Below are 25,022 nucleotides of genomic sequence, written 5' to 3'. Positions count from 1 at the left end.
ACAAATGAAAGTAGTGGTGTACAGTAATAGAATAATTATGTCTTGTGAACCAATGGTCTGACTGACCATTCCTGAAACATGCTTGTGTCTACATGTATTCCGACAGGGGCATAAGGCAGAAGCATCGTTAGGCACAAAATAGTACCCTGCATCTTGTAAACCAGTATGGAGGCAGCCACAACTATTAGGGGGATCATGAAAGAACATTCGGGGCATAAAAGCAAGGAGCCAAAGATGTGTGGGCAGCAAACTCGGCAGAGGCTCGTCATAGCTGGGAGAAGCATTTACGCTTTTCTGTGTCCGTTTAAAAACATGGGGAAAGCAAACGACTACAATCAGAGAATTAGTCACCTGCAACTTCCTGTGAACTACAGGATTACATCAGTATCTATTAAATCCCTCCTGGCAGCCCTCAGACATCTCCCCTCCCCACACAATCCACCCTGCTTGTTCCTCTGTATGTACCCCCATGCATGGAGTGTTGCTGGAGAGATCATTTCTGTCATACCTAAGGGATCAGGAGTGCAGTGATATAGTAATTGTGTTCCTACAATGATTAGGGCAGTTCTTAATCTCCCCTGACCCACACTACCTTTCCCTGCTATCTGTGAGTGCTGAGACTCTAGTGCATTTCTATGAGATGCAGCTTCACTCTGCGTCCAACCCCTTTAAGGGCCTGTTCACACAGTTTTTGTCCTTAAAGAGGCTCTGTCACCAGATTTTGCAACCCCTATCTGCTATTGCAGCAGATCGGCGCTGCAATGTAGATTACAGTAACGTTTTTATTTTTAAAAAACTACCATTTTTGGCCAAGTTATGACCATTTTTGTAGTTATGCAAATGAGGCTTGCAAAAGTCCAAGTGGGTGTGTTTAAAAGTAAAAGTCCAAGTGGGCGTGTATTAGGTGCGTACATCGGGGCGTTTTTAATACTTTTACTAGCTGGGCGCTCTGATGAGAAGTATCATCCACTTCTCTTCAGAACGCCCAGCTTCTGGCAGTGCAGACACAGCCGTGTTCTCGAGAGATCACGCTGTGACGTCACTCACAGGTCCTGCATCGTGTCAGACGAGCGAGGACACAGGCACCAGAGGCTACAGTTGATTCTGCAGCAGCATCAGCGTTTGCAGGTAAGTAGCTACATCGACTTACCTGCTAACGCCGATGCTGCTGCAGAATCAACTGAAGCCTCTGGTGCCGGTGTCCTCGCTCGTCTGACACGATGCAGGACCTGTGAGTGACGTCACAGCGTGATCTCTCGAGAACACGCTGTGTCTGCACTGCCAGAAGCTGGGCGTTCTGAAGAGAAGTGGATGATACTTCTCGTCAGAGCGCCCAGCTAGTAAAAGTATTAAAAACGCCCCGATGTACGCACCTAATACACGCCCACTTGGACTTTTACTTTTAAACACACCCACTTGGACTTTTGCAAGCCTCATTTGCATAACTACAAAAATGGTCATAACTTGGCCAAAAATGCTTGTTTTTTAAAAATAAAAACGTTACTGTAATCTACATTGCAGCGCCTATCTGCTGCAATAGCAGATAGGGGTTGCAAAATCTGGTGACAGAGCCTCTTTAAGGAATTTTGAGGCAGATTTTGACCTGCCAGCATGCTTGGCCGCGTTTTTCACTGTGTTTTTCGGTTGCGACCATTTAAGCGCCGCGGGCAAAAAACGCTGTGAAAACCGCTTTCTTTTCCTCCCATATATGTCAATGGGAGGTCAGAGATGGAGACGCCCGAACAAAAGCGCATGACTCTTTCCCACGAGCATTTTTTCCCGCTCGGCAGTTTTTTGGCAGTCTACTATGCTATTGTTTCCACAACGGAGCTTATGAATGGAAACCAATGCAATGTTGATGTTCACAGGTTCGAAGGCCTTATTCACACAAACGCTGAATACGTCCATGTGACAGCCATTAAAACAACGACCGTCAGACGGACATATGCAATTCAATGGGGCCATTGTGTTTTTTACGCAGTGTGTTTCCGTTGCGTGAAACTCACTGCATGTCCATATATGGACAGTGTAGTCACTCACTTCTCTATGGCCGGGGATGCCGCTACAGGAGAAGTGAGTGACTACACTGTCCATATATGGACACAGCGAAGTCACTCACTTCTGCAGCGGAATCCCCGACTCTATGGCCGGGGATGCCGCTACAGGAGAAGTGAGTGATTACACTGTCCATATATGGACACAGCGAAGTCACGCACTTCTGCAGCGGAATCCCCGAATCTATGGCCGGGGATGCCGCTACAGGAGAAGTGCGTGACTACACTGTCCATATATGGACACAGCGAAGTCACGCACTTCTGCAGCGGAATCCCCGAATCTATGGCCGGGGATTCCGCTACAGGAGAAGTGAGTGACTACACTGTCCATATATGGACACAGTGAAGTCACTCACTTCTGAAGCGGAATTCCCGACCTGTGGCAAGGAATTCCTCTTCAGGAGAAGTAAGTGACTTCTCCTGGAAGGGGGGGGGGGATGGGTGCAGCCTGCAGGGGGCTGTGTGGCATCGCCTGCAGGGGGCTGTGTGGCATCGCCTGCAGGGGGCTGTGTGGCATCGCCTGCAGGGGGCTGTGTGGCATCGCCTGCAGGGGGCTGTGTGGCATCGCCTGCAGGGGGCTGTGTGGCATCGCCTGCAGGGGGCTGTGTGGCATCGCCTGCAGGGGGCTGTGTGGCATCGCCTGCAGGGGGCTGTGTGGCATCGCCTGCAGGGGGCTGGGTGGCATCGCCTACCGGGGGGCTGGGTGGCATCACCTACCAGGGGGGCTGGGTGGCATCACCTACCAGGGGGGCTGGGTGGCATCACCTACCAGGGGGGCTGGGTGGCATCACCTACCAGGGGGGCTGGGTGGCATCACCTACCAGGGGGGCTGGGTGCCATTACCTACCAGGGGGGCTGGGTGCCATTACCTACCAGGGGGGCTGGGTGCCATTACCTACCAGGGGGGCTGGGTGGCATTACCTACCAGGGGGGCTGGGTGGCATTACCTACCAGGGGGGCTGGGTGGCATCACCTACCAGGGGGGCTGGGTGGCATCACCTACCAGGGGGGCTGGGTGGCATCACCTACCAGGGGGGCTGGGTGGCATTACCTACCAGGGGGGCTGGGTGCCATTACCTACCAGGGGGGCTGGGTGCCATTACCTACCAGGGGGGCTGGGTGCCATTACCTACCAGGGGGGCTGGGTGCCATTACCTACCAGGGGGGCTGGGTGCCATTACCTACCAGGGGGGCTGGGTGGCATTACCTACCAGGGGGGCTGGGTGGCATTACCTACCAGGGGGGCTGGGTGGCATTACCTACCAGGGGGGCTGTGACATTATCTACAAAGCGCTGTGTGTGGCAACAAATTTAAATGAAATTCATCCGATTTTAAAACGGACAGGGAAAAAACGGATGCAAATCGGGTCCAAATCGACCGGTAAAAACGGCAACTCGGCCCGGAACGGAATCGGAACGGGTGCAAACCGGCCGGGAAAATCGGCCAAAAACGGCCGATTTTCCCGGCCGACACTCGGACCCTGTCGTGTGAATGAGGCCTAAACAATATAACAGCTGAAAGCAAATGCATTTTTAGATCTTGTAGAAATAACTTTGAAGTAATGACAAATTATTAAGTACAGAGCCATGACAGCTATGATGGATCCGTTTCCAAAAAAGATCCCAACGAATCCTGACCAATTCCAATTACTCTTAGGCTCCATGCACACGGCCGTGCCCATAATCACAGCCACCCGCATTTGTGGGTCGTGATCCCAAATAAATGTGAAGGTGTCCATGAACAATAGAAGTGAAAGGATCCGTAATTGCGTACCATCATTTTTGTGTGCATGGGGCCTTATAATGTGGTCCGTCAGGGTTTCAGTCATGGGTTCGGGTATTTGCGATCTCAAGAATAATGCTGCAGCCTACGCTATTAATTTTTTCAGCTAGAACATTTTACAGAGAGCATCCTTATGGATAATATAAAGCTGATCTATAAATCAAATCAAATTTATAGACCCTTCAGGAAAGAATTTAATTTTATGATCGCAGACGACACAGGATACTTAAATATAAACATACTTTTAATTTTAATATCACATTGTGACAGGTAATGAAATATATGTCATATTATAATATCATGTGTCATAACCTTATTACCCTTGTCAGAGAAACATGTAAAATGTCAATTCAATTTTCTAATGTTTGAGAGATAAAACAATGTGACAGAATTAATGGTCTACTCCTTTCATTGAACATCTTTAATATAAAGCAGGGATTAAAAAAAATAAAAATATAATGAAAAAAAAAAAAAAAAAAAGACATTGACGCTATAAACCCTTCTCAGTTTACCTGCTTCATGCTGCAAGCAAGAGTAATTCAACTATCATAAGGGAATTGCTTGTAATGCAGCTTACATGTTTTAGGCAGTTAAACCTTTTCATGACAGGTGGTGTTTTGGACCTTGAGGCCCAGAGCAAAATTGGATTATTTTTTTTTAAATGTTGTATTCTAAAAAGGTGATTTTTGCTTTAATTTACCCAATTTTTTAATTTTTTTTCAGAGAACTTAAGGCTTTTTAATTTTTCCAAATTGGATTTAAAATTTTCTTTTTTTTAAATTAAGTAGTATTTTTTTTTTTTTTTTTTTTAGGGAAAAATGGGCAGAATCAGGGAAAAAAAATACACTTTTTCCACATTCATTTGATATTCCATTCTAACTTAGTTGGTTCAATCAATATTATCTACTAATTCTGCTGGGAAGATGAAGCCAAATAAATGTACATAGTCTTTTGTATGATGCCGCGAAAGCGCTACAAGAGCAAGGCCTACATTTTTAGTATTGAATGACTGCTCTGGAGGAGCTTTACCGACAATTAAATTTTACTTCAGTTCACTATCACAGTACTGAGTCACTCAGCGGGGCTCAGTGGTAATAATGCCAGAAAAACAACACATGACCACTGAGCCCCGTTGAGCCCTCTGACTGCAGCGGTCACATTCTACGTGCATGTAAGCATCAACTGGGAGTGCCGCCAGGAGCGTCAGCGTTAGATTGCAAGGGGTAAGGATAGATAAGTATTAAATTATTATTTTTTTATTCCATTTTCAGCCGCAACTAAAAAAATAAATAAAAGAAATTGACAACCCAGATAACCCCTTTAACCCCTTAAGGACGCAGCCTAGTTTGGGCCTTAAGACTCAGAGCCCATTTTTCAAATCTGACATATTTCCCTTTATGTGGTAATAACGTCGGAATGCTTAAACCTACCCAAGCGATTCTGAGAATGTTTTCTCGTGACACATTGGGCTTCATGTTCGTGGCAAAATTTGGTCGATATATTCAGTGTTTATTGGTGAAAAATAGCAAAATTTCGCGAAAATTTTGATAAAATTGCATTTTTCAGACTTTAAATGCATCTGCTTGTAAAACAGACGGTTATACCACCCAAAATAGTTACTAGTTCACATTTCCCATATGTCTACTTTAGATTGGCATCGTTTTTTGAACATTCTTTTATTTTTCTTGGACGTTACAGGGCTTGGAACATAAACAGCAATTTCTCATATTTTTAAGAAAATTTCAAAAGCCTTTTTTTTAAGGTACCTCTTGAGTTCTGAAGTGGCTTTGAGGGGCCTAAGTATTAGAAACCCTGATAAAACACCCCATTTTAAAAACTAGACCCATCAAAGTATTCAAAACAGCATTTAGAAAGTTTTTTAACCCTTCAGGCATTTCACAGGAATTAAAGCCAAGTGGAGGTGAAAATTGCAAATTTCATTTTTCTTGCTGAATTTCAATTTTATTCATTTTTTTTTCTGTATCACAGAAGGTTTTACGAAAGAAACACTACTAAATATGTATTGTCCAGATTCTGCAGTTTTTAGAAATGTCCCACATGTGGCCCTACTGCGCTCGTGGACTAAAACATAAGCCCTAGAAGCAAGGAAGCACCTAGTGCATTTTGAGTCCTCTTTTTTATTAGAATATATTTTAGGCAGCATGCCAGGTTTGAAGAGGTGTTGAGGTGCCAAAACAGTAGGAATCCCCCAATAGTGACCCCATTTTGGAAAATACACCCCTCAAGGAATTCATTTATGGTTGTTGTTACCATTTTGACCGCACAGTTTTTTCACAGCACGTATTTGAATTGGGCTGTGAAATGAAAAAAATGTCATTTTTTTCCAATAAGATGTAATTTTTTATAAAATTTTTTTATTTTCACAGGGAACAAAATACTCCATTTTGTTGCCCAATTTCTCCTGAGTGCAGCAATACCCCATTTGTGGCGATAAACTGCCGTTTGGGCCCATGGGAGGCCTCAGAAGGGAAGGAGCGCTGTGTGTTCTTTGGAGTCCAGATTTTGCTGGTTTGGTTTTCGGGTGCCATGTCGCATTTGCAGAGCCCCAGAGGTATCAAAGCAATGGAAACCCACCAGAAGTGACCCCATTTGGAAACTACACCCCTCAAGGAATTCATTTATGGGTGTTGTGACCATTTTGACCGCACAGTTTTTTCACAGCACGTATTTGAATTGGGCTGTGAAATGAAAAAAATGTCATTTTTTTCCAATAAGATGTAATTTTTTATAAAATTTTTTTATTTTCACAGGGAACAAAATACTCCATTTTGTTGCCCAATTTCTCCTGAGTGCAGCAATACCCCATTTGTGGCGATAAACTGCCGTTTGGGCCCATGGGAGGCCTCAGAAGGGAAGGAGCGCTGTGTGTTCTTTGGAGTCCAGATTTTGCTGGTTTGGTTTTCGGGTGCCATGTCGCATTTGCAGAGCCCCAGAGGTATCAAAGCAATGGAAACCCACCAGAAGTGACCCCATTTGGAAACTACACCCCTCAAGGAATTCATTTATGGGTGTTGTGACCATTTTGACCCCATAGTTTTTTCACAGAACTTATTTGAATTGGGCTGGGAATGAAAACACAATTATTTTTTTCAAATAATATGTCGTTTTGGCGGAAAATTTCTTATTTTCACAAGAAACAAAATACCCAATTCTGTTGCGCAATTTGTTCTGAGTGCCGCAAAACCCCATTTGTTGTGATTAACTGCCGTTTGGGCCCATGGGAGGGCTCAGAAGGAAAGGACCACCATTTGGCCTACTGGGGATTTTCTGGTGTGAAGTCATGTATGCAGAAGCCCCTGAGGTACCAGTACAGTTGAAACCCGCAAGAAGTGACCCCGTTTTAAAAACTACACCCTTAAGGCATTCATCTAGAGGTGAAGTGAGCATTTTGACCGGAGACCTACACCCCATAAACTGTAATGTGGGTTCTCCTGGGTATGGCAATACCCTACATGTGGCTGTTATCAGCTGCCTGGGCTCACAGCAGGACTAAGAGGGGAAAGACGAGGGGGGATAAGCTGTGCGGAGTGCATCAGGGTAAGTAAAATTGGGGTAAATTATAAACCAAGGGATGTATGATACATTTTAAAACACTTTCATACAGAGCTCTGGTTATTCGGGACACGTGTCACATTGATATATTGTGTCATCCCTTATCGCCCTCTTATAGCAGACTTTGCACCTCTTTTGACTTTTTCCCTTCTTGCCAGTTTGGGGAACTTCTCCTGGAAAGTGTTGCCGCCCTGGTACGATGCGTGTGGCCCCGCTTCCTGAAGTACTGGGTGCCCCCCCCCCCTTCTTGGTCCCTAAAGATTAGGTTCTTGGTAATCACCTCTTGAAATTCCAGGAAAGTTCCCCTCTGGCCTGTACATCGATGTAGCACGTACACATTGTACAATGCCATCTGTATGATGTGCACGGCCAGCTTCTTATACCACACCGCATGGCGCTGTAGGGCTTCAGGATTTGATCTTACAAGTCCATTCCTCCCATGTACCTATTGTAGTCCAGGATGCAGTCTGGTTTGGGGGTGGCCTTTCCTTCATATATCCTAAACCTGTAGGTATACCCTGATGCACTCTCGCACAGCTTATACATCTTCACGCCATACCTTGCCCTCTTACCCGGCAGGTACTCGCGGAATTGAAGCCTCCCTTTAAAATGTACCAGGGACTCATCAATAGAAATACACTTCTCGGGGGTGTATGCTTGGGAAAACCGGGCACTGAAACGGTCGAATAGGGGTCTCCGTTTATACAAACGGTCAAAACTGGGGTCATCTCGGGGTGGGAACGGCTCATTATCAGTATAATGTAAGAAGCGAAGTATTGCCTCATTTATTTAATTTTTTAGGTTCCAGTTCAGTTCTGAAGTTGCTTTGAGGGGCCCATATATTAGAAACCCCTATCAAATACCCCATTTTAGAAACTAGACCCCTCAAAGTATTCACAACAGCATATAGAAAGTTTATGAACCCTTTAGGTGTTTCACAGAAATTTAGAGCAAGGTAGAGGTCAAATTTAAATTATTTTTTTTGTCAGAAAATCCTCTTTATACCATTTTTTTTATAACGCAAAAGGTTTTTTCAGAGAAACGCAACTTAATACGTATTGCCCAGATTCTGCAGTTTTGAGAAATATCCCACATGTGGCCCTAGTGCGGTAATGGACTGGAGCACCGGCCTCCGAAGCAAAGGAGGACCTAGTGGATTTTGGGGCCTCTTTTTTATTAGGCACCATGTCCGGTTTGAAGAGGTCTTGTGGTGCCAAAACATTGGAAACCCCCCAAACTAGACCCCTTGAGGAATCCATTGTAGTTTTCTTGGGGTGCATGCGGCTTTTTGATCAGTTTTTATTCTATTTTTAGGTGGCGTGGTGACTAAAAAACAGCAATTCTACTATTCTTTTTTTTTTACAGCGTTCACAATGCGCTATAAATGACACATTCACTTTATTCTGCGGGGCGATACGATTACGGTGACACCAGATGTTTATAGTTTTTTTTATGTCTTATGGCGTTTGCACAATAAAATACGTTTTGTAAACAATCATTCACTTTTTGTGTTACCTTATTCTAAGCGCCATAACTTTTTTATTTTTCAATCAATAAAGCCGTGCGAGGACTTATTTTTTGCGTAACGAACTGTAGTTTCGATCAGTACCATTTTTCGGTACATGCGACTTTTTGATCTCTTTTTATTCCATTTTTTGGGAGGTGAAGTGACCAAACAATTGTGATTCTGGTACGGTTTATTATTATTTTCTTTTACGGCGTTCACCGTGCGGGATAAATAACTAAATAATTTTGTAGTTCAGGCCGTTACGGACGCGGCGATACCAATTATGTATAGTTTATTTGTTTATATATTTTTATTAATAATAAATGACTGATAAGGGAAAAAGGGGGATTTTTACTTTTAAAACTTGTATTTTCTTATTTTTACACATCTTTTTTTTTACTTTATTACTTTGTCCCACTAGGGGACTTGAGGGCAGGAGGCCCTGATCGCAATTCTAATACACTGCACTACATGCGTAGTGCAGTGTATTCGAACTGTCAGCTACTCACTGACAGCAAGCATAGTGGGTCCTGACGTTGTCAGGACCCACTAGGCTTCCGTCTATGGCATAGCCGGATGCCATTGTTTGGTGTCCGGTTGCCATAGTCACCATCGCCGGCCGCTATCGCGTAGCAGGCCGGCGATGGCAGCTTAACCCCTAAAAAGCCGCGATCTCTATAGAACGCGGCTTTTAAGGGGTTAATCAGCGGGGACACAGAGATCGGTCCCCGCTGTAGGAGCTGTGACAGCTGCTGTACGACACAGCAACTGTCACAGCTCCTGTATGTGTCGGGGTGTCGGGAGGACGGCCGAAACGGCCGAGACGTACTATTAGGTCATGGAGCGCGAACGATACAGCTGCCATGACCTAATAGTACGTCCAGGAGCGGGAAGGGGTTAAATATGATTACAATATAAAATCAGCATTAAAAGTTAGTCTTGTAATTTAACTTGTAACAAAAATGCACTATAATGCAATAAAAATGTCATTACAGTGGCACCCCCTCATGTTCAATCTGTAAAACGCAAGCCCTTGTACTGAGCTGAATGAGAGAGGATGCACATGCTCAGTTCCACACTGCAACTACTACCAACCAATAGAAAATGTCTTCTCTGTTTATCTTTAAAAAAGTAGAGAAGAGGCTTTTATTCAGAAACACAGCTTGTAGTGTGGAGGGAGACTCACACAGTAAGAAACACACAGGAGATAGAAGTTTGCTTAGATGAAGAGAGAGCCTGCATACAGCCCTTCTCACATACAGCGCTGAGCTCTTTCTCCTGCTCAACTCTCACTGTGTGTAAGCTGCAGGCTCTCCCTCTTCTTTAGTTATATAGGGCTGGGCTCTCCCACTAAAAAGATACGTAGTAGGGGGGCATTTGTAAAGCTTCCCCTAGAGAGGAGACAGAGGCATTGAAACAGAACGATCTGCCAATATAAGCTATAACAAGGAGGGGGAGGAGCTGCATCAGAAAGGACACACCCCCTGAGCTGCCAGCCTGAAGACAATCTAGCAGAGCAATTGGAGCAATGAATGGGAAGATCTCCGGATCCATATAAGATATAGGGCTGGTTCTAGATTTGTTAGAAAGAAATTGTCATGCATTATATTAATCGTTCGTTTTTTTTGTTATTTGTTTAATTCATTAGCTCTGGGACAACTCCTTTAACTATATTTTATCAAATGCTATTATAAACCTCTCCCAGACATAAATATAACTTTTATAGTAATTACATGGTGAAAATAAATAAACTCCCTGTAATAAATAGAAAAAAATTTGACGCCCAATTAAAACAGCATAAACTAATAGCAGACTCATCAGTGTGTTCATATAGGCAAACACAGCACTACCCCTTCACCCATAGTTCCAAGAGATTGGCATATTTTAACATTCATGAATAACAACCTATAGAACACCATAGAGTCTCCAGCGATATAATAAAACAACATCCAGTATTTTATAAACCAGAGAGATAGTCTCCTGGGAATATGGTGTTGTGGTTTATGCTGTTTATTGGAATTTAACAACCGCATAATACTGCCAAAAGTGGTGTGAAAAGTAAAATAATTGTATAATAATGATAAGACTTAATAAGATTGTGCAGACAGACAGCTGTCTTGGTGCCACAGATAAGGGTGACCAGGTTGACCTCGATTTAACCCTACTCTTCTTGACGAGTCAACATCCCATAAAAGAGATTATAAAATTGCTGCGATAAATATCTCCAAAACAACAAGATAAGGCTTCGTTCACATCTGCGCTGGGGTTCCGTCAGACCCCTTTCCGTTTGCATTACCATTGATTTCAAGGGTAACGCTTCCTTCGCTAATGATTTCGGTTGGTCTCCGTTCTGTAAGGTTTCAGGTTTTTTTGACGGAATCAATAGCGTGGTCGACTGCGCTATTGATTCAGTAAAAAAAACAACAAACTGAAACTTTACGGAACGGAGACAAACTGAAACCATTAGCAACGGAAGAGTTACCATTTAAATCAATTGTAATGCTAACGGAAAGCTATGGTTTGTTTGGTTTCCATTCATGGGTGACTGACTGAAAGGTTTGACGAAACAGAACACCGACGTAGATGTGAACGAAGCCTAAGAACACTACAATTAGGACAAAATATCTAGTCCGGATGTGTAAACTTGCACATCGTCCCCATTGTCATGCAAACTAAAATATAGTGAATGTAAGACATGTATCATCTATACATATGTAGACACACATTTAATTATTTGACAGTAGCTTTCAGTAGCTGCAGAAATATCTTTGTTATATTGTTGTAAATTAATAAAAACTATATAAAAAGGTAATAGGCATTTAACAGTTGAAATATAGCTTCTGTATAACAAATATTTTTCAATCTCCCCACCTAATAAATTATTCTTTAGTTTACAGTGCTCCATAGAAGTGAGGGGCCCCTGTCCTGGTATATGTTCACTATATATTAGATGCCCTACATCAAGAAACTGTATATGACACTATAATCTTTGAATGAAAAGTTCAATTTAAATGACAGACATTAATGGGGTCCGTCAATGTCGGTTTGAATCCGTTGGAAAACAGATCAGTCACACGAGTCATTGCCTTGTTATAAACGGACAACCTACATGGGGGCAGCAAATTGGTACCTATGAAGGCTGTCCCTTTGAAGCCTCCCCTTCACCTTAGAATCAACTATCACTTATCTACAGGATAGGTGATAATTCTCCAATTGCTGGGGGCCCCACCGCTGTGACGATTCTCACTGCACCCCCTAGCAGAGGAGGAGGAGTTTGAATGGAGCAGTAATTTTCAATGTCTATGGGACTGTTTCGGTCATTCCTCTAGAATTTAAATAAAGTGGCAGTCAAGCATGCACGCCATCGCTCCTCGAATGTCCTCCTCAATGCGGTCGACCAGCAAGGAGGAATGTTGGGTTCGGGATCATTCGGTGGGGGTCCCAGTGGTGGCGTCGATTCTGGAAATACATCTTTAAGACACTGCTGCCCATAGAAGGGGGAGCAGAAGCAGATAGTAGACACAGGCTGCTGGTAAGAGCAGAGCTGCTACAAGTCATATAACGTCACCCCAGTGCTGGATCTCTGCTACACTGCTCAGTACTGCTCCGTAATGTCTGCCATGCTGCTGGTTCTGATGGCGTGCTACAAAGGGGAGCAGGATGCTCTGAGTGTGGGAGACATGATCGCAGATAGCAGTTCAGCTCCACCTGCTAACTCAGGGAAAACTGAGAATTAGAGTGGAAAACTGATAAAGAATGTCATATACAAGTCATATAATGGCCAGAACTAGTGTTATTCCTCATGTACACAAATATGACAGCTTATTCTGAAGTGTCATCTGAAAAGTTAGGTACTCTTTAACTTTGAAAACGTACAACCCAAGTAGCAGAACCTCTAAATACAGTGTGGAATCCCCTGTAGACATTGTCCGTATTTTAACAAATTGTCTTAATGTGTATTAAGAAGTTCTAAATAATATATAATAATGGATAAACTTCAGATATCGTCTCAAAGTTCTGCAGTTTTCATATATAAACCCAAATATTCGAGCACTGGAAAATTTAATTTGGCAGAAGGTTCAACTTTCAGTTCACAACTACAATAATGTAAGCAAATGTTTCTTCCAGCAATTGGAGACTAATGTTGTCATAGCACACAGCCTGAAGGATGAATGTCATAAATCCCAGAAATGTTCAGTCATCCTGTGGTCCACAGAGACTAGTGCCTCTGGCTGTAATTATCACTTCCTAATGCTATGGAATGCCAGCAGCGTCTGTCTCCAGAATTTTGAGTGCCAGTTGTGAATCAGCTAATTTTGCTCCAAGAGACGATCCTTTTATTCTAGGTGAGTGGTTCGTCACAAGATCTAACAAAATTGAGACTGAGAATATAAGCGGTACACAGAAGTCCAGATGGAGCAATCATGAGCTCCTGGCACACTGTTTTGAAAAAAAAAAAAAAAAAAGTCATATGGTATTGGAAAACCCCTTTAACATTGCATTTATAAAGAGGAACAAACTTGCATACTAAAGAGATAGAAGAGAATTTAACGACTTGGAGTTGCAGCCAATTTTCGGCTTTTAATTTTCACTTATTTCTCCCCGCCTTCAAAAAGACATAACTCTTTATTTTACTGTTGACATAGCCGTATTAGGGCTTCTTTTTTAAAGGGAAGACTTGGTTTACAATTGCATTATCAAGCCATGCGCCCCATCACAACGCCATATTCACGACGCGGGTGGACCTACGGGATGCCGGAGGTCGCTCCCCTCTTTCGAATGGCTTGGCTGCTGCAATCGCTATTGAAACTCGGTAACTATGTGGCTAAACGGTTGTAACCATAGTTATAAGGTGAGGTATGTTACAGCCCACACCCATGAGCGCGCTTCATACTTAACTTTGGTGGCTGTCACGTACATGTACGTGACAGGTTGCCAAGATGTAATGCTCAGATTAACATCTGTTTCCAAATTTAGCGAAGTCTGACACGTCCTAATCCAAATGTATTCATGGACTGCTGTGCTCAACTCATGAAGATAGTTTCCAATTCGTTTATTATGTAGAATGTTAAGTCGTACAATATCAACCGACTTCACCTCTCCTCTTTTGCGGTTTAACTATACATAGATCTGTAATGGGTTTTCCCTACAAGTAGCATCATACATGAAGATGTGCAGACTCCTAGTGGAATGGAGTGTAGCTCTTTAATATCAATTGACCCCATGCTTAATATATTGTTGAAGGCGGATATCAATCTTTAAATCTTACATATTCTTAATAAAATCTAAAATAGCTAACCAACATTTTTTCTAAATACTAGCCTTCTCAAGATATTTAATCTTCTTCACTAAGGGTACCCCTCTATTTGTTGCTCGTTGTCTAGGGTTATGGGTGTCTACTCACTGTGCTATATAGTAGCGGATGGCCGCGGTTTTGGGAGCACACTTGCTGGTGGAAGCGTGATAGCTCCAGGCCTTGCCACCTTTCTGAATTTGTATAGAGCTCTATGGACGGCTCTAGGGCATGCGCAGTAGCCCTGGAGCCATGGAATAGAGCATCTTACCACGTGAAGTGTGCGAATTCAGGCCAGCGGTGGGATGACACCAGAACAACACTGTTGGCCTACACGGTCAATCAAGGCACGAGTACCACCCACCACTGAGAGCAGGCATAGGTGCAAAAGCGGAAGTGCCAGGCAGCGGTGGCCTGGAGGAGAATGTAAAAGTAGAAATGGGAAGAGCCCTTTAACAATTAAAATAGTTTAACTTTGTTAAAAAAAAAAAAAAAGAACGTTTTACAAAAAAAATATAAGAATTTATAACCACCCCTGCAACAAAACCGAGCTGGAGGAGATTATGACTCAGTTTTTAGAAAGGGAATATAAAGAGTTGGTTTACTTGCAAATTCCTCCACTCAAGGATAAACCATCTGATCCCTGTAGAATCTCACACAAGGTTAGGCCTCATGCACATGGCCGTGCCCGTAGTCATGGCCCGCAATTGCGAGCACGGCTGGCCGCATTTTCGTGTCATGCTCCCATACAAAGTATTGGAGCACGGCCCATAGAAATCGAAAAGTAGGACATGTTCCATAACTCCCGGCACGGTTCTACGGCATGGACACCTATCCATAACGGTACGGAAAGGTGTCCGCAGCAAAAAGGTCCGCAACTACGGAGTTTTTTTTTACGGCCGTGTGCATGGGCCTTAGGATTTATTTTATATTATTATCAACGATATGGATTCATTTATGTAAATGTAGCAGTATGGGAAACCGTAACAAATCCTAATAAGAACATCATATTGTCTGTAAAAGGCTCAGGTGCAAAAGGAAAGCACAACAAGTAAAAAAATGCTATGTATCAGTCCATCTGCAGAATATTTTACCTACACATATCCAATTCCTGGGGGATACACTGTAGACAAGTCCACTATGAACAGATTTCAACAGTGTGAAGTTTCATAGAATAGTTTACGGTTTCAAAAGGTACAAACATGAAGGGAAGCCATCCTCGGAAGAGAAGACAACTGAGGGAAAGAAAACCTTTCCGCTGCACTAACTTGCCTCAGTAACTTTACTCAACAGCTTTAGTTTCAAGCACACTAGAAGCCTTGTTGAAAGTCATGTATGAAAATAATGAAGTCCTGTCCATTACCTGTGGAATAGCTTGCTTTTTACAAAGATGCCTAGAAAATCTTTCATCTGTTTGGCACAATAAATCAGATTTTACAATAAATGCCACGGGTGTATAAGCAGCCTGTGCTCTTCACTTGTTTATCTGCATTGCAGCCTGCAATAATGATAAAGAACTCCCTCATATTGTAGCAGTCATAAACCCCTTGGAGACAGCCGGTTTATCGTCCTTTTATTTTTCTAGGACGTTACAAGGCTTAGAACTTTAGAAGCAATTCCTCACATTTTCAAAAAAATGTCAAAAAAGGCAATTTTTTCAGGGACCAGTTCAGTTCTGAAGTAGCTTTGATGGCCATTAGAAAGTCCCCATAAAATCACCCCATTTTAAAAACTGCACCCCTCAAATTATTCAAAACAGCATTCGGAAAGTGTCTTAACCCTTTAGGTATTTCACAAAAATTAAAGTAAAGTGGAGGTGAAACTTACAAATGTAATTTTTATTTGCCGAAATTCAGAAGTTTGTTTGTAGTACATTTTTCCCTGTAAGGCTGGGTTCACACGAGCATGTTACGTCTGTAATGGACGGAACGTATTTCGGCCGCAAGTCCTGGACCGAACACAGTGCAGGGAGCCGGGCTCCTAGCATCATAGTTACGTACGGTGCTAGGAGTCCCTGCCTCGCTGCAGGACAACTGTCCCGTACTGTAATCATGTTTTCAGTACGGGACAGTAGTTCCACGGAGAGGCAGGGACTCCTAGCATCGTACATAACTATGATGCTAGGAGCCCGGCTCCCTGCAGTGTGTTCGGTCCGGGACTTGCAGCCGAAATACGTTCCGTCCATTACGGACGTAACATGCTCGTGTGAACCCAGCCTAACACAGACGGTTTTACCAAAGAAATGCAACGCAATAGTTATTGCCCAGATCCTGCAGTTTTTAGAAATATCCCACGTGTGGCCCTAGTATGGTGATGGACTGAAGCAGCAGCCTCAGACGCAAAGCAGCACCTAGTGGATTTTCAGGCCTCCTTTCTATTAGAAAATACTTTAGGCACCGTGCCAGGTTTGAAAAGGTCTTGTGGTGCCAAAACATAGGAAAAAACTCTCAAAAAATACACCATCTTGGAAACTTCACCCCCCTCCAAGGAATTAATCTAGGGGTATAGTAAGCATTTTGATCCTCCAGGTTTGTTTGTTTTTGCAAAATGTATTTGAATTAAGCCCTAAAAATGAAAATCTACATTTTTACAAGAAATAACAGGAGAAAAAAAACAACAACATTTGTAAATCAATATCTCCCAATTACAGAAATAACCGAAATGTGGTCATAAACTTATGTATGAAAACACGGCAGCCCTCAGAAGGGAAGGAGTGCCATTTGGAGCTCAAATTTAGCAGGAATGGTTTTCGGTGCCATGTCACATTTGTAAAGCCCCACTGCAAAAAAAAAAAAAGAAGAAGAAGAAACCCCCCAGAAGTGACCCCATTTTGGAAACTACACCCCTTATAGAATTTATCTAGAGGTATAGGGAGCATTTTGACCCCACAGATTTTTTTTGCAGAATTGGAAGGTCGTGAAAATAAAAAATTTTTTTTCCCCCAATGTAGATTTACCTTAGATTTTTTCATTTTCACAAGAGCTAAAAGACACAAACAACCCAAATATTTGTAAAGCAACTACTGCCGAGCACGGCAATACCCCATATGTGGACATAAATTGCTGCTTGTACCCACGGCAGGGCTTAGAAGGGAAGGAGCGTTATTTGGCTTTTGGAGCTCAAATTTAGCTGGAGTGGTTTGCGGCGCCATGTCACATTTGCAGAGCCCCTGCGATACCAAATCAGTAGAAACCCCCCAAAAGTGACCCAATTTGGGAAAGTACACCCTTGAAGGAATTTGAGGGGTATAGTGAGCATTTTGACCCCACTGTTTTTTTTGCAGAATTTTGTGTAATTATGCCATGAAATTAGAAAATCATTTTTTTCTGGATAAAACTTTTTCCAATTTTTACAAGGAATAAAAGGAGAAAATACACCCCTAACATTTGAAAAGCAATTTCTCCTGATTACGGCAATCAGGTTTTGCTGGAATAGTTTTTGGATGTCATGTCAATGGCATTTGGTCCCTCAGGGGGAGGGACCAAAACAGTGGAAACCCAACAAAAGTAACCCCATTTTGGAAACTAACGCTCTCAAGGAATTTATAGAGGGATATAGTGAGCTTTTAGACCCAACAGGTTTTTTGCTGAATTTAGTGAAATTAGGCCGTGAAAATTAATAAACATTTTTTACACTAAAATGTTGCATTTTTTTTCATTTCTGCAAGGAATAAAGAAAAAGCGCACCAACATTTGTAAAGCAATTTCTTCCAAGTATGGCAATACCCCACATGTGATCATAGACTGCTGTTTGGACACACGGCAGGGCTCAGAAAGGCAGGAGTGCTATTTTGCATGCAGATCTTGAGGATTTTATTTTTAGGCACCATGTCGCATTTGCAAAACCCCGGGAGGTACCAGAGTACAGTGGAAGCCCCCAAGAAGTGTCCCCATTTTAGAAACAACACCCCTCAGGGCATTTATCATTTGCCTGGACAAATGACATGGCTCAGAATTGAAGAGCACCATGTGCATTTGAGGCCTATATTGGTAATTTTCACAGCATTGGCCCACAATTGCAGGGCTCGGAGGTCAAATAGTAAAATAAACGCCCAAGTAGTGACCCCTATCTTGGAAACTACACCCTGTAGGGCATAATAAGGGGTGTAGTGAGCATTTTGACCCCACAGGTTTTTTCATTAGAAATGAATGCGGATGGTGCAAAGTAAAAATTGCAGTCTTCCGATATACCATTTTAGTGAACAATATTCTGTGCCCAGTTTGTGCCACTAAAGAAAAATATCTCAAACTATTAAGCGGGTCATCCCAGGTATGGCAATGCCATATGGGGTCGTAAACTGCTGTTTGGTCACACTGTAGGGCTCAGAAGGAAGGGAGCGCCATTTGGCTTTTGGAGTGCAGATTTTGCTTTGTAGTTTTTCTGTTTGGGGTTTTGCTGGCATTTCAGTTTATAATATGGGGGCATATGTAAGCAGTGCGGAGCACATCAGGGTATATGTAGGCTGGGCAGAGTACATAAGGGAATAATAAGAGGGTATAATAATATGGTAAAGAAATTATTTATAGATGTCTGGCCAGTGTCACACCGATATATAGTTCCCGATCTTATCCACTTTTGGAACACACTGCACATTTTGCGTTGCCATATTTTGAGAGCCAGAACGTCTTTATTTATCTTTCAATTTTTTTTTTTACAGTGTTCACCGTGGGCTATAAGAGATTTTACTATATTCTGTGGGTCGATACGATTACGGCGATACCAAATATATATAGTTTACTTTATGTTTTGAAGCGTTTGCACAATAAAATCACTTTTTGTTTTAAATTTATTTTTTGAGTCACGATATTAGGAGAGCCATTACTTTTTTATTTTTCATCAAAAAAGCTGTGTAAGGGCTTGTTTTTTTGTGGGACGGGTTGAAGTTTTCATTGGTATTATTTTAGGGTACATGCAACTTTTATATTATATGTTTTGTGAGGGGTGGTGACCAAAAAAAATAGTGATTCTGGTATTGTTTGGGGTTTTAATAAGATCATAGTTTCTGAGTTTGGGTCGTTACGGACGCGGTGATACCAAATATGTGTACTTTTAACATTTTAATTTCTTTCCCATAATAAAAGACTTATTATAGGAAAAATGCCAGTGTTTGTTTGTTTTTTTTTAACTCAAACTTTTATTTTGACACTTTCATTCAACATTTTAATTAACTTTTTGTTTTGTCCCAGTAGGGGACCCTAAGGCCATCGTCAGGTCTCCGGTCTGCCAAAGCAGTTATCGGAACCCCGTGATTGCTTTGCTGGGTTCTGATCTGCTGGTAAACCCCAAAAATGCAGCGCTCGTGTTTGAGCGCGGCATTTAATGGGTTAATTGGCCGGATCGGAGGCCATCTCTGGTCCTGGCCATGCAGCAGGGTGTCAGCTGTAATATACAGCCGACACCCTGCTGGCGATGGTGCGGTACCAGTTACTGAGCCCGCGCCAGCAGCACAACGTACAGTTATGTTGTGTTGTCTTAAGACCTTGGCGGCGACAACTTAATAGTACGTTGTATACCGCCAAGGGGTTAATGGACTGTTGACTAAGGAGTTTTGTGGACTGTTATAGGTTTTGAGGAAGGAAACAGCAATTTTTCAGATTACATTGTATATTTTCGTGTATATACAGTGAAAGTTCAAAGTTTACATACACCTCAGCCACATTTATTAAAAAAGCTCTTCGCAATTCCTGACATTTAATCCTAGTACATATTCCTTCTTAAGTCAGTTAGGATCACTTCTATAAATTCAAGAATGTGAATAAATGTCAGAATAATACTATAGCCAATTTTCATCACATTCCCAGTGGCTCAAAAGTTGACAAACACAAAGTTGACTGTGCCTTTAAATAGCTTGGGAAATTCCAGAAAATTAGGTCGTCTTTATAAGCTTCTGATAGGCTAATTGACAGATGTAATTGGAGGTGTACCTGTGGCAGTTTTTTAAGGCCTACTTGCCTCTTTGCTTGGAATCATTGGAAATTTTTTTTTTTTTAATCAGCCAAGACATCAGAAAAAGAATTGTGAACCTCCACAAGTCTTGTACATACTTGGGCGCAATTCCAAACGCTTGAACGTACCGCATTAGTCTGTTAAAATGATAATATACACGTTTAAACACTGTGGGCCCATGCAGCCATCATACCGTTCAGGAAGAAGACTCATTCTATCTGATAGAGATGGACGAACTTTGGTGTGAAAAATACAAATTAATCTAAGTACAACAGCAAACGACATTGTGAAGAAAATGGAGGAAACAGCTACAAAATGTATCAATAGCACGTATCCTATATCGACATGACCTGAAAGGTCGCTAGGCAAGCCACTGCTCTAAAACCGCCATAAAAAGCCAGGTTACAGTTTGCAGCTACACATGGGGACAAAAATCATTCTTTTTGGAGAAATGTCCTCTGGTCTGAAGAAACAAAACTAACAGTTTGGTCATAATGAACATTGTTATGCATGTAATAAAAACATGTAGTCTTGAACAGCAAAGAACAGCATCCTAACCGTGAAGCACAGGGGTGGCATCATGTTGTGGGGGTGCATTGCCGCAGGAGAGACTGTGCACAAAATAGATGGCATTACGAGTAAAAATAATTTATATGCAAACTTCTGAGCGACTGGGAATACAGTCAGGCCCCGTTTAGATCATGTTCGTGAAGTACGCATAGAGTGTACAGCGGGAGTGGTCCCGTAAGACTAATCAGACCAGCTACTATGAGGGGGTAAGTTCTAGAATGGACCCAGGTGAGGCATTGGATTTTATGTCTTGATTTTTCCAAAGCATTTGATCCTGTGCCACATAAAAGGCTTGTACATAAAATTAAATTGCTGGTACGGAGGAAAATGTGTATAAATGGGTCAGTAACGGGCTCAGTGACATAAAATAGAGGATGGTTGTTAACGGTGCATACTTAGATTGGATCATCATTACTAGTTGGGCACAACAGGGGTCAGAATTGGTCCCTATACGGTTTCATGTATTTATTAAATGACCTTGTAGAGGGATTGCACATTAAAACTAAAATGTTTGCAATTAACACAAAGAAGGACAGTTATGTTATGAATGGATTAGGATGGGTTGGAAGCTTGGGCAGAGAAGTGGCAAATGAGGTTTAACACTGATAAATGTAAGGTTATGCACTTGAGAAGGGAAAATACATGTCCCCATTACCTACTAGATGAGAAAACACTAGGTAAAACGGACATGAAAAGACTTAGACATTTTAGTTGACAGTAAGCTTAACTGTAGCAACCAGTGTCAGGCAGCTGCTGCCAAGGCAAATAAGATAATTGAGCACATCAAGTAGGGATGCACATGACAAGAACATTTCTCTACCACTTTATAAATCTCTAGTAAGAACACACATGGAATATTACGTACAGTTTTGGGCACCAGCGCACAAGAAAGGCCTAGTAGAGCTTGAGCGGGTTTAAAGGTGGGCAACTTAATAAATGCAATTGGTGGAATACATAACCCAGGAAGATTGTCAAAATTAGAATTATTTAGTTTCGAAAAAAGAAGGCTGAGGGGTGACTTAACAACTATGGATGAATATATCAAAGGTCAATACAGGAATCTCTCTCATGATCCATTTACACCCAGCACTGTAACTATAACAATTGGGCATCCTCTATATCTATAGGAAAGAACATTTCTATAGAAGGGGATTTTTTAGTGTATGAGCAGTATATGGAACGCTATGCCAGAAGAAGTTGTAATTGTAAATTCACTGAAAGTGTTTGAGAGGCCTGTATGCCTTTCTTGAGTATAAGGATATTACAAGTTCTGGTTACTAGATTACCATAGAGGGGTGATTGATCCAGGATTTATTTTAATTGCCATATTGGAGACAGGAAGGAAGATGAGGAAAATTGGCTTCTGCCTCATCAGGTTATTTGCCTTCCTCTGGACCAACATTACAGGATAATAGGTTGAACTTGATGAACTGCTATCTTTTTTCAGCCTTACATACTATGTTACTGAGTACACGCTAAACGTGTCTATAGTGTTGAATTAGCCCGATGGAGGACATAAGGGTGTCCTCTTGGCCTCAGTCAGGCCAGACTACACTATTCAATGGAACGGTATACAGTAAAAAAAAAAAAAAATGAAAAATTAAGCCATGCATTTGTAGGTTTTTTTTCTCGCTATGGGACCCTATGGCATCTGTTGGAGGTAGGGTTGCACGATGCATTGGAATTTTGATGCGGTTTCGATAAGGTGCACCCTCAAACGGTTCAATACCGTTAATTCATGTATTTCGATAACAATCGGTGTGGCCGCACACCTTTAGTAACATATGAATGTAGTTAGAATGGGCAGCTGTGTAATACAGACATTGCCCATGCTGATTGCATGCACGCACACACTCGTCGTAGTTCTTGACGGAACCAATAGCACAGTCGACTGCGCTATTGATTGTCAAAACAACGGAACCCTGTCACAACACGGACGAACGGAAACCATTAGCTAGCTTTCCGTCACCATTGAGTTCAATGGTGAGGGAAACGGAAGCTAAGGTTTGTTTGCCTTTCCTTTGAGGGGTTAACCCGACGGAAACCTTCAACAGAAACCCTTCAGCGGAAAGGAACTGTGATGTGGACACAGCCTAATGTATTGGCATATAGATATATGCCAGTACATTAAAGTTTAAACGTAAAACATAAAAGTAATGTTAAATTAAAAAAATACACATACACATTTACAATAAACTTTAAAATAAGTCTAAATACATAAAATACACATATTCGGTATCGTCACGACCGTAACAACAATTTTATAGAGTAATTTAAGATGTTTACACTGTTGTAGAATAAAAACTGCTTTCTTTCACTTATTAATGTGAGGCATGAGGTATGAATTTTGAACCTCCATGTGCCTCACATTAATAGTAATTAACATCATGTACCTCACACATTAACCCAATGTTGTCCATTATAACTGTGAGGAACATGGTGGGGTTAATTACTATTAATGGGAGGCACATGGAGGTTCAAAATTCATCACACCACGTGCCTCACATCAGAAAATGGAATGGAAGAAATTTATTTTCTTATTCTGGTTGGCAAAGTATCGTTTTGGTATGGAGTATCGCAATACTACACGAAGTATCGGTATCAAATTCCAAATTCTGGTATCGTGACAACCCGAGTTGGAGGTATCATTTTTCTCTGTGTATTCGTTAAATGAAGGCTATTAAACGTGCTATGAACAAAGCCTTATACCGTTTTTCACCGCAGTGTATTTTTCACTTACACGACCGTTCAAAAGTTAAGAAATTCTTATTTTTGAAAGAAAAGCATTTTTTTTTCAATGAAGATTACATTAAATTAATCAGAAATACACTCTATACATTGTTAATGTGCTAAATGACTATTCTAGCTGCAAACGTCAGGTTTTTAATGCAATATCTCTATAGGTGTATAGAGGCCCATTTCCAGCAACCATCACTCCAGTGTTCTAATGGTACATTGTGTTTGCTAACTGTGTTAGAAGGCTAATGGATGATTAGAAAACACTTGAAAACCCTTGTGCAATTATTTTAGCACCGCTGTAAACAGTTTTGCTGTTTAGAGGAGCTATAAAACTGACCTTCCTTTGAGCTAGTTGAGAATCTGGAGCATTACATTTGTGGGTTCGATTAAACTCTCAAAATGGCTAGAAAGAGAGAGCTTTCATGTGAAATTCGACAGTCTATTCTTGTTCTTAGAAATGAAGGCTATTCCATGTGAGAAATTGCCAAGAAACTGAAGATTTCCTACAACGGTGAGTACTACTCCCTTCAGAGGACAGCACAAACAGGCTCTAACCAGAGTAGAAAGAGAAGTGGGAGGCCCCGCTGCACAACTGAGCAACAAGACAAGTACATTAGAGTCTCTAGTTTGAGAAAGACGCCTCACAGGTCCTCAACTGGCAGCTTCATTAAATAGTACCCGCAAAACGCCAGTGTCAACGTCTACAGTGAAGAGGCGACTCCGGGATGCTGGCCTTCAGGGCAGAGTGGCAAAGAAAAAGCCATATCTGAGACTGGCTAATAAAAGGAAAAGATTAATATGGGCAAAAGCACACAGACATTGGACAGAGGAAGATTGGAAAAAAGTGTTATGGACAGACGAATCGAAGTTTGAGGTGTTTGGATCACACAGAAGAACAATTGTGAGACGCAGAACAACTGAAAAAATGCTGGAAGAGTGCCTGACGCCATCTGTCAAGCATGGTGGAGGTAATGTGATGGTCTGGGGTTGCTTTGGTGCTGGTAAAGTGGGAGATTTGTACAAGGTAAAAGGGATTTTGAATAAAGAAGGCTATCACTCCATTTTGCAACGCCATGCCATACCCTGTGGACAGCGCTTGATTGGAGCCAATTTCATCCTACAACAGGACAATGACCCAAAGCACACCTCCAAATTATGCAAGAACTATTTAGGGAAGAAGCAGGCAGCTGGTGTTCTATCTGTAATGGAGTGGCCAGCGCAGTCACCAGATCTCAACCCCATAGAGCTGTTGTGGGAGCAGCTTGACTGTATGGTACGCAAGAAGTGCCCATCAAGCCAATCCAACTTGTGGGAGGGCCTTCTGGAAGCATGGGATGAAATTTCTCCCGATTACATCAGCAAATTAACAGCTAGAATGCTAAAGGTCTGCAAATTTGTAATTGCTGCAAATGGAGCATTCTTTGACGAAAGCAAAGTTTGAAGGAGAAAATTATTATTTCAAATAAAAACCATTATTTCTAACCTTGTCAATGTCTTGACTATATTTTCTAGTCATTTTGCAACTCATTTGATAAATATAAGTGTGAGTTTTCATGG

General features: G+C 41.9%; 1 protein-coding gene across 2 annotated transcripts in view; it reads right to left on the bottom strand.

Annotated features, from left to right (window-relative positions):
- Positions 1 to 25,022, bottom strand: part of MID1 (midline 1) — a 349,475-nt gene that overhangs the window by 95,135 nt on the left and 229,318 nt on the right. The window lies entirely within an intron of this gene.

Source organism: Rhinoderma darwinii, chromosome 2 (genome assembly GCF_050947455.1).
Source record: "Rhinoderma darwinii isolate aRhiDar2 chromosome 2, aRhiDar2.hap1, whole genome shotgun sequence".
Lineage (NCBI taxonomy): Eukaryota > Metazoa > Chordata > Amphibia > Anura > Rhinodermatidae > Rhinoderma > Rhinoderma darwinii.
The sequence above is the reverse complement of the archived record's forward strand: the minus strand, read 5'-3'. Positions and strand labels throughout refer to the sequence as shown.